Source organism: Venturia canescens, chromosome 11, assembly GCF_019457755.1.
Source record: "Venturia canescens isolate UGA chromosome 11, ASM1945775v1, whole genome shotgun sequence".
Lineage (NCBI taxonomy): Eukaryota > Metazoa > Arthropoda > Insecta > Hymenoptera > Ichneumonidae > Venturia > Venturia canescens.
Window position 1 is genome coordinate 3930867 of NC_057431.1, and position 16061 is coordinate 3946927.

Consider the following 16061-nt stretch of genomic DNA (forward strand, 5'->3'; position numbering starts at 1 on the left):
GAACGCGAACTATCGAAACTGAGTTGCATGAAACCTCAAAATTGAGATCGCAAATCTCAACTTTTTGGAATGTCTTTTTCGATTTATGAGCTTGATGAGCGTTATGAGAAAAGAAAGAAGGACGACTTTTCTTGCGCTACGCGTAAACGGCAGAGATAGATTTTCGTTTTACCTTATTGCTGCTGGCAAGAATTGCTCTTGCCAGCAGATTTGAATCCCGGGCCTCTTCGTATAAAAATAGTCTTGCTCCAAGTTGGACTTTCCTCGTATAAGAAAGGCCGGTTTAAAATATTCACTTATTCGTCGACACGTTCGTCCATTCCTATTCGTAGACGCCTCTCTCATTTATTACGAATTTGAATGAACAAGTGAGACGAGTTAATTTTTTTTCGTCGTTACTCTTCAATTCGGGATCATACAGTGCTCGCGATGCGAATCGTTTGATTATTTTTATTTCGGAATACGACGCTAGAGAAATGAAGAAAAATCACCCTTCGAACGGATTATTCAGTTTTGACTAGTGACCCCCCGCCGAAAGATGGATTGCGCACAATAATGGGAAAACGAGCAGGTAAGAGTGGAAAAGAGTATTTTTCGAAACGCTAATGACCGGGAACCTCGATTCCAGCAACCGTCGATACGGATATTAACGTTTTTTTTTTTTTTTTTTTTTTTTTTTTTTTTTTATTCACATTCACGAGTTTTTCGTCTATTCGAGCTCGACCATTAATTCCCTTAATGGAGTGGAAATTCATTTTAATATCCATTTCGGCATCCCGGATAACGCGCGGACTCTCGATCGATTCGGCCAAATAAGCATTTTATTGATTCGGACACGCGTCCGCGTAAACGTACGAAATTCGAATCCAGTATACACCGTGCTGCTCTGAAAATAGCGAACGCACTTGAAAACCTTGTGAATGTTGAAGTAAAAAGATTATGACGCGAATCCTACGCACCGCCATTAATATGTTTGGATAATATAAGAACTATATTGGTGAAAAATTCGAAATGCTGAATAATTTACTCCAATTGTTTGGTACACGCAACAGACCTATTCGTTGTTTTCGGTGAATGAAGAAAAGAAAAAGGGGAAAAAAAACGTACGCGCATCATCGGCGTCGCATGAAACGGAGAAATCTTTTTTGTTTTCTCGTTTGAAGAATTGGCAGAAATACAAGTTGGTTTGATTTCTTTTTGAAATGGGAGAGATAAATCGAGCGGGGATTCTCGTTGTCGGGAAAAGGTCTTTGTTTGACGAAGGTCCATTCTTCGATAAGCCAGAGTTACCTTATGGATGCAGAGACTGACAATCGATTCGACGATTCACCATGTAGACCATTTGTTTAACACGGAACGACGAAGAAAAAAAGGGTGAAGCGACGGGAGGGGAAAGAAAGAACGCTTTCGAGGGATGAGGTAAATCGCTTGTCAGAGTCAAAGCGCTCGTGTGATGAATCAATGTCGTTGGAAGAAGACCGCATGAGAGACGAGAAAATAAGAGGTCCCGAGATGAAAAAAAAAATCAACACCATGACCCAGACACAAAAAATATAATTTTATAATTTTTACGCGAGACGCGCGCGAGCTGCTACATCATTATTATAATTTTCAGCTCCCCTCGTTGCTGCCTCGACTCTTGAGCTCGCATTTTCGGCTCGTTTCCGAAGCAAGCTTGCCCCTCGTTGCTGAAAAATAAACCGCAACAATTTAATAAGATTGGAGAATTGCTTGAAATAATATAATGCGCGATGAACGAATACGGAAATAATTTGATTGCTCACTCGATGCGACTGCGAAATGCTGACGGCTGATTGAAATATTTTTTCAAAGCTGCGGCGTGTGGCGGATAAAGCTGCGAGCTCCCGACAGAAAAGGTATTCCTGCTGCTGCGATCGTCGGATTTTCACTCGATCAGCTTTACGGATTGCACAGGGGTTAAGCCGTATTTGATGCGCGGAGTCTCATAAATAAAACAAAAAAAATCCCGAAATGCGAGCCACATCTTTCTTATCCATATTATGGGTCTTCTTTTGAGATCGCATCTCGTATTATAGGGATCGGGTGTTATGGCGACGACGATGAACTCTTGCTGCATGCGCAAGAGTTCATCGTCGTCGCGAAAATTCCGCGAAAATTCCAAATCAAACTCGATACTACGCGGCGATAAAATGATAAAGAAAGCAGCAAGTTAAGCGAGCAAGATGTGAATATAGAAATTGGATTAAAATTGTACGAAATACCGATGAGAAACTCTGCGCTCTCGCGTTAGTTAACGCGTCACAACGGAATAAAAAGTCGCATGCGCGAGTGAAAATGCGGAAAAGGTTGTGACGCGTGGCGTATAGGTGAGCGCGATTTGGAGAACGCGCAGCTGAGCGATGCAATTCAGCGCTAAATGAAGAGAGGAGCCAGCGCTGGAGGGACAGGCGGCGCGGAGGAGGTTGGACCATCAGGGGTCTCTACGCGTAATTGTGACATAACGACACGGGCGGAAACAGTCCCTTCGACGTAAACGGTCGCAAATTGCTGTTTTAATTGAGCCACACGAGTTTTCGTCGCGCACTTTCCATCGGCTCGTGTATATGCACGCGTCCAATAAAATGCGCGCGCGCGCGCGCGCGCGCGCGGGGACCTAGGAAAATATGCTACGAGATTCGAAGCGAGAAAAAATTGCACGATACAAGAATTGATCGACGTCCATGCTGGAAGAGAGAGAGAGATGACGATGATGAACATGCAGGAGTAGATTCTAAGAAAGTTAGAAAAAATACTAAATAATACAAGTAACGGCTGATCGAGCCATAGGGCTGCAATTTAATCACTAAATAACTTACAGACTAATTTTGAAATGACAAATAATCTGAACAGTAATTACATCAAGAGTAAAAGAAGTAAAATAAAAAGACACTCGAGATTCTCAAGATTCTCAAGACGACAATCGACAAAGTGCTAAACCTAGTTAGATGGTGCAAAATCAAGAGATACAGATCACATATTAAGGTAAATAAGATACATCCAGAGTGTAACAATTCGAGAATACAGGTGGCAAATCAAATATAATATATAATGATGCGAAATTGAGAATGAATCATTAGTAATTGTGAATGATCATAAACCAGGATACATTCGAAATATAATTCACGCTTAGAGTCCTGTAAAAGTTCATGGCGTTTCAATTTAAACATGCACTACAATGCTCGTAGCAGCTGCAATATGCAGGAGGTAATGAATCCCAGAGATAACAACCTGCAATTCTGAAAGAGTCGAGTACCTCGAGGCCTCAGTGAACGAATACTATCATATAGTTAATGTCAAAAGGATGAAATAATTCTTGTATGTACATAGGAACCTCGTTGTGAAACACCCGATATATCGCGATGCCCAGAAAATACGAACGGCGATTCTCGACACTCAACCATCCAAGTTGAAGACGATACGAATGAGTGATATCAGTGATATGAGAGAGAGAGAGAGAGAGAGAGAGAGAGAGAGAGCAAATTTCTACCGCTTCTTGTGTCAAGAAAAAAAAAAAAAATAAGTTGCTTTTACTTTTTTCAACTCGGAGAGCAAAACGTTCGAGTAAGACGATTGAGCAACCGCCGAGGGCGCGCGGCCGTGGCGAGCGGACTACGGAGGGATTGACGAAATTACATGTGATGAAACAAAAATAACTATATCGTATCCCATCCTGTAGATCGCATGCAAACGGCTTTGAATCATATTCCCGTTATCGCTCTCCGCCCGAGCACATGAAATCTTTAAGACATCAATTTTTTTTTCTAACGCGTCGCCGAAGATTTTTCACCGGAAATATACGGAAGAAAAAAGCCATCGAGATAGTGCCGTAAATAGCAGGCTTGAAATAACGTGTGCTCTAGCTCCTTCCTCTTTATCGAAAGTCAGCTAGACCCGGGTAGCAGCTATAGTCAACAGAGGCGTTTTCATTCCCCGTTGTCCCATCTTTCTTAGCTTTCATTTATGCATCAAGTTTGTCACTTATATCATATCATGAATTTCATCTCGAATATTGAATATCTTTCAAGTCGAAAAGTGAACATTGATTTCCATTCCAGCATTGAAATTTCAAATAAAGCACACATAGGGATCGATTTTGTCCCCGGTTTTTTCAACAATAAGCACGAATAAGAGATCGTCCGGCGTGTCTATCATCATCTCGCAGAGAGCCTTTTCAATTTCATAACTCAATTATCATTGTATATGCAAGTTGCTGGAATAGCAGGAACGGGCATATACCGCACATAATTGACGCGTGATTAATTTAATAAAGAGCGAGCCGGTCCGGCGATAAAAAATCTGTCGCTGTGGAAATAAGCTTAAATAAGAGGCGGCGTAAGTTGGGGCGAGTAGCAGCAGGATATATAATACTTATATATAACGCGTGCATGTGTATGGCAATATTAAAATGCTGTGTATCGACGCATATGGGGCTACAGAATAATTATTATTTCGTAGATGTGGCAGTGGGAAATGAGAAAACCCGTACGACCAGTAGCATCTGCAGAGAGAATCTATTTATCCCTCTCTTGCTCTCTTTTGCTCTTATCCTCGTGCTGCATTCTCTACGGCGGTGCTGGGATATTTCTCTCGCGAATGAGACGAAACACCCCCGCGCAATCGGTAAAGCCATCACGTACGAGGCATTTCGAATTCTGTGGTGTATACCAGGGTACATGAAGCGAAAGAGATGGAGGGAGGAAGGTAAGGTCCGCGACCTCACCGGCATGTCATATCCAGACGAAAATTGGAAAATGCTCTTCATTGTTGCTGTTCTTGCTACATTACGCTCGAGGGTCCACTGCATCCTGCGGTTTTACTCCGCTTCGTTCTTTGTTTTGTAAACACGTATATACGCAGTAGCAGATGTAGGTATTCTGCTCCTCCGATTTTTTAAATATTACGCGGACCCGTGGCCACTGGCTCGCTACCCTTTTCTCGTCATCCTCTTCGTGCGTGTCTCGTTATAGTTTTCTAGTCTGTCGTCTATTTTACTCATATAGAATATAGAATTTTTAAAAAGCAGCGAGATGAAGCAACACACAATTGAGGTGTTCGACCGCGAGCGGATGCGCGCGAGAAAGAAACTGCACGAGCGACGAAAATCTTTTCCAGCTTTGCGTGTTCGCGTTTGATCCTCCGGATTCCGTGACAAAGATTTTATTTGACAAAGCCACTCTGGACCCGCGAGGGCAACGTGCCAAAAAAAAATCGTCTATGTGTGCATTGACGATCATCATATATATAGTCCAGTAGGCTCTTGTGTAATTCTTTTTGGTCTGCATATATATGCGGCAGGATCGGTGAAAAGCCGCGCCTGCCGCGAAACTGCAACTGTATTATTCATAAACGGCTGCTCATTTCCGCGCGTTTTACCGATATACCGCATCTTTGGAACTGCATATACACTCTGCATATAATTGAGACCCTCTTTATCGCCCAAGTGCAAATATTTCACAATATGCGAAAGATAAATAGGTATAAATGTAAAATGATAACTGATCGGGGGAATGAACGGTCGGTCGCGATTGCTAGAATAAGTAAACTTATTCACGCAATTTTGTCACACACGAAAGAAAAAAAAATAAAAGCTGTGAAAACTCGTATTGTAAAAGCGGCTGGCATTTTTGGCTCGACTACACGCACGTTTTACCGCCCGATTGATATATATCCTTTAACGTCAAAACTTTCAATTGAAAATTTTCCCTCGTCGTCGTTGCAAAACGAGTTGATTTCAGAGCGGGGGGCGAGAGTTTAAATTATGGAGGAATGAGGGTCGAAAAAAGGGCAGTGCGGCGCTCTTTTCGTTGGGCGTCAACGACATTGACACCCGGAGGTTTCGATATTACGCGCAATAAATCATCGCCGCGCGCGCGCGCGCTTCGTATCCACCGAACGTGGCACGTACACTACAATATTGTTCCACGTGATCGACGTCCATAACAATTTTCAAACTTTTTCCTCGTTCCCTCTTTATCCGCTATTTTTATTGATTTTCTTTTCTTTCAAACGATCTCCTTAATTCATTCCTCTTTCTTACTTCCGCAGTATATCAATAAATTGAAATTTTATTGAAATATTACAATAGTTTTCCCAATTTTTCCTTATAATTGTGTGAATAATCTCTTGATTTATCGATTTTCCTCTCCTGCTGTCTCGATAATAAATCTTCGATCTTTTTCATCAGCCAATCCCGTCGGATCGATAAATTTTGTAAAATCATAGTTTATTCGTTGTCCAGGGGGAATAAAAGATATCTAAGATGGGATGAGCGGCTGCTGGGAAAAAAGTTCAAAAAACGACGAAAAAACCGAGCTATTATCTCATATTTATTTTTACCATAGGTATCACTGAATTATCAGCTATTGGAGTAACAAATAACTTATTGTTCATAATAAATATTTTCTCCATAGGTTATTATAAATTTGATCGGACGTAACGATCCTCTCGAGTACACCTTGTTGAAAAGCTCCATGTTCTCCCTTCACTCGAGTCTACCCAACAGTATGGCCCATATATGCGGACTCGGAGCTCGGATGAGTTATCTCTAATGTTGTATACGAGACACACGGAGCTTCTTCTCCTTCCCGCTCAAGCCTGTTATAACTCTTGCTTCTCAGGGTAACGAGGAAAAAAAAAGAAAACATGCACTAAGCACCTATACTACTCGAAGCGATATTTACGTCGTGAAAAAAAATTCAGTGGTTGGAGCTCGGGGTTTTTCAACCCCACATGCGTTATAAACAGTAACGATGATAAGGTAATCTGTGAATAAACTCAATTTATGTAATATATATCATAATTTTTTTCAAATTCTTGAAACCATTTTCTCAAAACGTCCACTCGTTATTTCGCATTGTGTTTCGACTCGCCTCGCTATTCCCAGCAAATTTTATGCAAGTCATCCCGTCGGGAAAAGCGGAAGAAACAATCACAGATTATATGCTGGAGCTGTTTCGCATTAGATTGGGTATACTTATGTATAGTAGTTGAAAAAAAATTTGCCCAAACTTTGCCTTTACAAGGAATTATTCGTCGACGAATTTTACAATAATATCTGATGTGGATCTCATGTATATTAGTTTTAGAATTAAGGCGGAAGAAGAACATGATCTGGATATAGTAAAGTACAAAAGGAGAGAAGACGGGAACGAGACGAAAAAGTTATTGGAGCAGGAAGGGTTAGTGAAATAATCTCGCCTTGGAAAGGGTTTAAGAAGAGGAAGGATGAGCTCGAGATAAAGTTAAAATTGACTTTCAACCCTTTCAGAGAGTAAAATGCAAGCTTCTAGGAACAAGTGTTTAAATTTTTAAGAAAGGGCAGTTACGTGAAATAGTTGTCAAAAAAAAGAAAAAAAAGACCGAATCGTTCGCGAGAAAAGGAGTCGTTTGAAATAATGATAATATGGTAAATAAGCGAAAATTGGCAGGGAAGTAAAATTGAAGAAAGAGCATATGTCGTCATATCGGAGAGCACGAAGATCCAAGTGCTCGTTAGGAATGAAATAAGAGAGGATCCCCAGGGACGAGGAGCTGTTCCGATGTAACGCGGAGCAAAGAATCCGGGATGGTTGAGTTGAGTAAAACAAAGAAAATGAGCCGAGAAAGGAAGGAAAAGAAAAGGAAAAAATAAGATGATAGATCGAAGAAATATCTTCCGGACTAGGTGAAGAAGAATCGTCGCGGTGGTTAGTGGAATCGAAGAGAAGGTAGGCGGAGATAGAGAGAGAGAGAGAGAGAGAGAGAGAGAGAGAGAGAGAGAGAGAGAGGAAAAAAGCCCATAAAAAAGAATGAAAATAAAAGAAGAAGGAAGAGAAAACGCGGATAGAGGAAAGAAAATGGGAAAGGCACGAAAAAATGAAAACAAAGAGAAAGATAAGAGAAGGAAGAACACAGCCGCCAAGAGGGTGGCAAGTTTTTCTTCTGCCAGGATAGACGTAAACCGAATGGTCTGCTTTCACCTCGTAGCCTCGATCTTGAGGTACAGTTACAAGAAAGGTACTCGGATCTTGGGGGGCAAAAAACAAAAAACAAAAAACACGCCTTCCTTTTCGACGCTTCATCGATTGAAAGGGGTGGTGGTCGTCGGCGGAAAAAGCGTGGAGTAGAGAAAGAGAGATAGAAGACAATGGCAATCTGCCAACACTTCTCAATCTTTCCCTCCTTTCTTCTTTATACTACCTTTTTCTTCTCAATTATTTTTGCACCTCTTCTTTTTTCACTCCTATCCATCTTTTCCCCAATGCGTTTACCATTTCTTGACACTTTGGTCTTCGTAACTTTGTCCGCGGAACGAAGAAAACTTGCCACAGTACTGCTGGCAAAACGAGAAATGCATGCAACATTTTTTTCTGCTAACATTTCTCCGTCTTGCACTTTGCCAATGTGAAACGTCGGATATAAGGCGAATATTGTGCCAAAATGCCATATATTTTTTGACTCATTCAAAAATTTATATAAATCAAAGATTTGGCAACGTTGAAAGGACGTCTATTATGGTAACGGAATAAGGGTAAAAAGGTGATTATAATCAAACTCTAACACTTTATTCATTTTCCAATGTCACCGGGCTGTCGAATCTACGGGAAGAGCTATAGTTTTTTCCTCAATCCTCAGCTTCGTTTTGGAAAATATGTTTTTTTTTCTTTCGAGTATCTTTATTTATTATTTTATCAATTATTATGATTATTATTATGCGCCAATGACTCTGTTTGTTGCAACGATCGGTGATACTATTCGCAAAAAGCTCAGGAAGCGTTTAGAAGTGAAATATTGTATTAATCTATATAGTATAGCGTACAACGGTGAGTGAAGCGAATGAGTTTAAAATTTTATAAGAGTGCGTCTTGTCAAAGAGTTGTGCGTATTTCATGCTTCAAATTGGTTGCGAGTAGCGCGCGCACGAAGAGCTTCATTGGCCAGTACACGTGCACGCGCGGAGAGTATACACCGAGACGGAAAGACTCGCGGGAGGGAGTGAAAAGGGTTATGCGCGGAGAGATAAAAAAATCTAGGAAGCGAACGAAACACCATGGCAGACAGCATCGAAGCTTTTTTGTATGCCAGAGATTTTGTAACTCAGGGCCACGGAAAACAATTAAAAAAAAAAAAGAAGAAAAAAAAGCTTTCACCAATTGACGACGCGCGGGACTCATTCATTCGAGTCGTACGATGGAAAGAGCTATCGAGGAAAAAAGTAAAAATAGTCCGAAATGGTACTCGCGTTTCCTCTCACCTCCACTTTGTGCACCAACACCGAAGAACAATGTATATCCCGTCCCCCCTTTCTTTTCTATTCGACCCAATTGAGGCGCGTATGGCTTTTAGCGCGCAAGATTCTATAATACATATATCTATATACACACACGTTCGTATTCTAAGAGCTTTCATTCTAACTACAAATAGTAGCAGTGAACACGAGTGAACCTCGTTCGCATCGACTTTTCGAGTTGAATTCATTTTCACGATTTATCGTGAGTAACTGCTGCTGCTTCAACAAGTAATGCGGTAAATCAAAATTTTAGCGGAGTTATGGAAACGAATGTTCTGGCTTCCATCGAGTATTTTATTATAGGTATGTCTATCCTCCTTATTCCGATATTATTTTTTGATTCGTCAACGGAGTTGGCTTTGGTTGTTTTGAATTAGTATGGGGCTTGGATAACTCAATTCGATTCGTCGGTTTGAATAACTCAATTTATTGACAAAAGCGGATGGGTGAGAGGCCGTTCTCCAAAAAAATTTTCTACCCTTTCGATCATCCAAAATATACAGCTATATTTGAGGTTTGAGGTGTATGGGCATCGAATAAAATAAATCCATGAGTGCGCGAAACTTTGAGTATAGCTCGGTAGGATGGAGTAAAATCAGAGGAGGGCAGGATAAGATCTCTCCCGGTAAATTTTGGATGTCCGCCAAGCGGGTTATCCGCGCGTGGTTTCGTCACCCCTGCCTCCTTCTCACCTCTCCTCGATTATATAGATTTATGTATGCATGCAGAACTAAACGTTACGTGGGCAAAGTAAGAGCTTGAATCTCTTCTTGTGGACCGAACAAGTACTCTCTCTCTCTCTCTCTCTCTCTCTCTCTCTCTCTCTCTCTCTCCTCCGATATTTCGAGGAACCTTCGCGAGGAGCCAAGCGTTTTGCGTCACTAATCCTTTTGCGTAGGTATGACGTCAAAAGTAAAACACTGGAATATTGGGAGACTCGAAAGTGTCGAATAACGTCGATTAAGAAATTCGCGAGGGGGTGAGTCAAGCACGTAACCAGTGTAAATTGTCACTCCCGACTTTGGATAAAAAATTCTAATCGGTTCAAGCTAAATGATTTACTCGAAGAATCATCCAAGGGTCCTCAATTTTCTACTTTCGACGCGGTTAGGAGTATAAAATTACGGAATTGACAGTCAATTACTTTGTTATGATTTTGATTCTCTCGGTAGAGGTTTTTATTTTTGTAAATGTAGGAAGAAGGATAATATCCGGAGTTTCCTTCAGCGGAGATTGCGGATTTGAAGGATTGGAAAATGATGACAGGATCTGGAAAATATTGACGTTTTTCAACCAGCAACTAAGAAGAATGAATAAGCTAATAATAGGCTATTGGGCAAACAGAAGCAGCAGGGGTTGGATAGAAAAAAAATGAGAGAAGGATATGAAGCAAGAGCTGCATAGGAAAAAGGATTCGGAGATGCGAGGTGCAGATATGGGGAGAAAATTGTATAGAGAGTTTTAGATGTAGTGTATCGAGTTTCCGGTGAGAAAGATTAACGTTGTTTGGCTCGCACAAAAGTACCAACGTGGTTTCCGATTTATCGGGAAAAGTAGAAATGCTCACCAGATTTTTCACAACAGCCACACTTGCTCGCAGAGTCAAATGTATATACGTACGGCTGTTGGATATTGTGTAAACCCTATTCTAAACACCCTCTATCGCTGCTGCAATAGCCCCCCTTCCCTTCAAACTGACGCAACTTTTTTCCTTTTTTTCTTTTCTTTTTTTTCCTCTCCCTCCCTCCCTCCCTCCCGCCGCTTCTGCTCCTGCTTCATTCTTCTCATTCTTAAGCCCTCACTTTGCCCTTTCTCCAAGTGAGCGCGAGAAGCCCTGCGGCGCTGAGAGTAAATTGCACGGTTAAACTTTCGAAATTTAGTAGTGAACTTGGAGAGGCGTAACCGAGCCAGCCAAGGTAGCTCAGAAAACCGACGAGGCTATACAGTCGCAGGCTCAGCTTTGCGCGCCGCACCAGACTATCTTTCTCTCTCTCTCTCTCGTTGTACAGGCTGTACCAAAACAATCAGACGTACGATATAAAGGGCGGCAGTAGGCAGTAGAATGAGAGGAGCGCCGAGGGTTAACGCAGATGTATCGCCGTAAATCGCGTAGATGAGTTACACGATCAATTGCAACAGCATCATAGGAAGAAGCTTTTTCTGCTGTTGAAATTTGAATATCTCTCGATATCGTCTGTAAAAGCCTGTATCTCTCTGGCTCTGGTATTGCGGACGATGGGTTCCGAAAGAGGGCGGAGGGCAGAGGATAACGGAGACTCCGGTAAAAAGGGTGAGTCGCGAGAGACGTTCATTGTGCGACGAGAGCAAGGTCGGGGGAATGAAGTGCTCCGATCTAAAAAGTAGAGGAACAAGACCGTGACTACAAACTTTGTCTTTCGGGTACACCGTTTTTTTTCTAAAATTACTTGAATAATTCAACTTTTTTGTATGGTCAATGCAATCGATCTGATTTAACAAATAATTGGCCGCCGCTCTTTCCTTCTCCTCAACTCGCTTGTCTCATAACTATAATAAAAGGCGCGCGTATATCAGCTCCTTTTTCCTCAAGCTTGTTGAATTTCAGCAAACGCAAAAATTTATTTTGTATCGCGTACGTTAGGATACCAAAGGATTATTTTTAAGATGGAATTCAAGGGATTATAGAGGGCGCGCAAGCGAATGGGAGAGGCGGAAATGTTTCAATCTAGAATAATATGCCGCGCGGTTAACGCTATACGCCAACACGAATTTTTGTTCCCTGCTCTTTGACGTTTACACTTACAAGCTGCTTTTGTTCATTTATTTCAACGTTAATTTCTTCTATTCCGTTCTTTTTTTTTTTTTACCGTTCCTCATTCGAGCACGCGATACACGCGCGTATTCATTTTCACGCTACGAGTATGTGACACGGGTTGGGGTAGAGACATTATTTTTTTCTCTTTGAAGGATTCCACTTTTTTGAGCTTTGAAGCACACATGCACACGGAGACTAAATTACCGGGCGCGAGAGCTGTGGAGTACCCCGGACGTTTGAGAGTAGTCAACAAAAGGGCATAACCGAACTCACTTTGCCCCTCAAATTGTGTGGGCACAAGGTCTCTTTGTTTGCCAGTGATAAACAAAGAACGATATATCCACATAATTGACCTGAAAGCAGGAAGAATATAACGTTTGTTCGGTTATTCTCGTCGAGAATTTCTCGCCGAGAACGCGAACATCAATGGATATTGATGTTCGTTCCTCGCTTCCTCGCTCGCTTGCCCCTACATACTCGCGGACCCGCCAATCACTCTCACCTTGTTACTCGCAATCGCCGGGAAAACTCGTACGACCAGCAGAGCAGGTTCGTTACCACGATCGAGTTACACTACAATTGCCACTCGTCGATGTCACTCGTCGTTTCTCTTTCAATCTTTCTCCGTGCTCTGCTTCAGAGGCGGGAGATAAAAATCTCTTTAAATGCAATCACGTTGCTCAACATCGACGCATTAATAGTCGCTCAACTACGCTTTACGCGGAGCATGCCTGCATATGCTCGTTCAGCGGTCGAGCGAATGAAAATATATGTACGCAACGCAGATATGCAACGTTTCTTATCATCCTCGTCATATGTCGAACGAATGCGCACAAGAATTAAGCTCAATGAAAATGGATGTTTCGCGCGCGCGGAGATGGCTCGTGAATGCTGCTCGCTATCCCTCTTGCAACAGCAGGATAATAAGAGAGCGATGATATTATGAAGCCAATGATTAAGCCTATTGTTCACGGGGGCCGGCCCCCTTTACCAATGTAAGATATATATATATAACCCCACTGTGCGATGTTGATCTTCTCATTTTCGCCGCGGTTTGCTGCTGTTCGATTATCGAGTCTCTGCTGGATCTCGTTCAACAAACGCGGCGAGACATTTGCAATGTTCGAGATACATACGACTCTCTATTGAATAGGTATACGACGAAGTAAGGGTAATCGTGCGGCGTTGTAACCTTAACCAGCCTGCTTGCCGCTTGCTGTTGGAGTATCAGGGATCCGAGACCGTTGATTTACGCATTCTGCTCATATGTAATCCTGGGATCCGAGAATAAATCTGGCGAGAGAAGTATCAAGAGACTCGGTAGAGTCTCGGGACAAGTACATTGACAGCCCTGTCGTCTGCTGGCCCGAGGCTCTCGCCGAGTATACTTTCTCTGAATAAAACGATTCGCCGTGGTGGGGGTAAAATTGGCAAGTGATTTTTTTGAATTACCGAAGTTATGAGTCATCTGAGGCTTTGAAAATTGAACTTTCAGCTAATTAAGAAATTCTCTTTCGATTGCGCCCAAAATCAACACGATCGGTGGCGTAATTGCTGAGAAAAAACTTTGCACGGGCTCAAGATTATGCAAAAGTTACTGACACATCACGAGTTCGACGTATACGTATACGCGTTTTGACGTAGTTAGTGGTAGTAGAGTTGTTGCCTCTACGCATTCTGATTGGCTCAACGATGTCGGCTCCTCCAGCTGCTAGGCCGACCGCGGGTGAGGCTCAAGTGTTAGAAGGCCTAAAATAGCGAACAGGCACTCTGTATATCTATATATGCGTTATACAGAATGCCTGTTCACCATTTTAGGCCTTCTAACTTTTGAGTCGTACCCCGACCGCGCTCAGATGGATATTATATTATATATATATATATATAAACCACGCGTCAGTTTTCGATCATCGTATAAAAAAACGGAGTTTTGACATTATGAAATGCGTGTGGGATAAATAAAAAAAACTTTCGTCATCTAACGAAGTGCATAGTACTAAAACCTGTGGAATGCTAAACTAAACCGGTATAAAAGCAGTCGCGTAAATGTAGTCTGTGGTCTGTGTGTGAAAAAGAATAAAATAAAAAAATACGCGGTGCATGTCGACGAAACTTTTTAAGATTTCATTAATTCGTTTGACTGAAAATAAGTTTATCATATATCATTTGTAAATAGGTTATATGATATCAATACATCGATACGCACATCCGAAACCACCCGAGACTTGTTTTCGTACTGAACGTCATTTTGACAGGTGAGGTTATGATCCCCAAAGTGCTGTTGTGTGCGGACTCTAATTAATAAATGAAAATGGTTAGTGAAAATTGGTTAATGTATATTTTGTTAAAACTTGTGGTATACTAAACCGGTATAAAAGCGGCCGCGTAAATGTAGACTGTGATCTGTGTGTGCAAATAAAACATATAAAAAAATGCGCGATTCATATATGTCAACGAAACTTTTCAAGATTTCATTATTTCGTTCGATTGGAAATAAGTGTCAACTGAGATAATCTTTCAATTAAACCAGAGTTCGCGGAATATTGTCCAGTGTAAATATATCATCAGTTGCGTGATTACATATCATGTGTAATAATGTAGGTCATATATACGAGTTTCCTTTGATAGTTGTGTGGTAACGAACCGGCCGGGGTTTGACGTTACGAAGTGTGGGACAAATGTAGCAAACGTTCGCATAGTTAGTGAATAATATAAATAAGGCAAATCAGTTTATCAAAAATAGGTCTGGAAGTTGTAAGAAAAAATGTTCGTCAACCTATAACGTCAAATTTTCTTTTTGCGATCTGAAATATTATGGTTGATAATTAATAAAACAAGAACACACGGAACTGTTAGTATATATAATGTAAGAAACTCCAATCGAATAAATGTTTTCTAATTTATTTCTTGTGTCATCGGTATTTTTGAATATTCCCACATTTTGCTTCCTATTGAGTTTGGCTCTGCTCTTTCCGATCCTTGTTTTGACTCCATCGGTTTGCAGCGGATCGATACATAGTATTAATTGGTTGCCTAATATGTGTCCTATAATTTTCTACTATTTCTTCATGCTGATTCAAGTGGTTTCCGACTATGATCATCAATCGCACATTTTGTATATCAGATTCTTAAAACAGTTTCTGGTGTTGATATAAGTGTTGTTATACTTTTTCCACCTGGTCTGTCGAGTAATAAATTTTGAAACTTCTTCCAAAAAGTCTTTGGATGCTTATTTTGCTGATGATATGAAAAGTCGTATCTTGGGAATGCTGTATGCAAACACAAATTTTGATAACAAAACTTATGGAATGACATGTATGTTGAGTATTTCCACTTTTCAAACTACAAATATGGAATTATTATAAAAAAAATTCATTCGAATAAGTCTACTGTTGCTCAGTTTTGGATGCGATCAAATATAATGCCTACCAACATCCCCAGAAACTTACAGAATTGCTGAATGCAATGTGCGCTATGTCATTTTAATGTAACATCATGACTTTTGACAACTTTTCATTATAATGCTGTAAATTCGGATCATTGAAATACTGCAAAAATCTGCAAACTATACAATTTAAATACTGTGCCATTCATTTTACATTTTGACTCTAACTGTAACATATATATGAAGTAAAAAATTGATTATAAAAGTCTTCAGTTGCTCATTTATGGATAGATTTGAAATTGCTGTCTTCGAAGCTCATTGCGCTTTGCGCATTGCGAATACATTGACTCTGAAATTTCTGTGGATAAATATATATGCGACGGATCACCCCTTATCTTTGATTATGGTAATATGTAATGGAACTTGGTTCGGCAAGGTTTTAAGTGTTCCTTTTCAAATAGTATTGAAGTTTGTATGACTGATATACAGCGAATACTTCCAAACTTTGATATTTCTGTGTTGCAGCATGTGTGCCAATCATTCAAATCATTTCCTCCAACCGTATCATGTAATCTAGAAAATTTATCACAAAA

The 16061-nt window shown here is 40.9% G+C and overlaps 1 protein-coding gene across 1 annotated transcript in view; it reads left to right on the plus strand.

The window, feature by feature from the left end:
• Nucleotides 1-305: 305 nt before the first annotated feature.
• Nucleotides 306-16061, plus strand: part of LOC122417693 (zwei Ig domain protein zig-8-like) — an 83669-nt gene continuing 67913 nt past the window's right edge. The window contains exon 1 of the mRNA XM_043431455.1: nucleotides 306-571. The gene's annotated coding sequence lies outside the window, so the exon portion shown is untranslated. The remainder of the gene's footprint in view (nucleotides 572-16061) is intronic.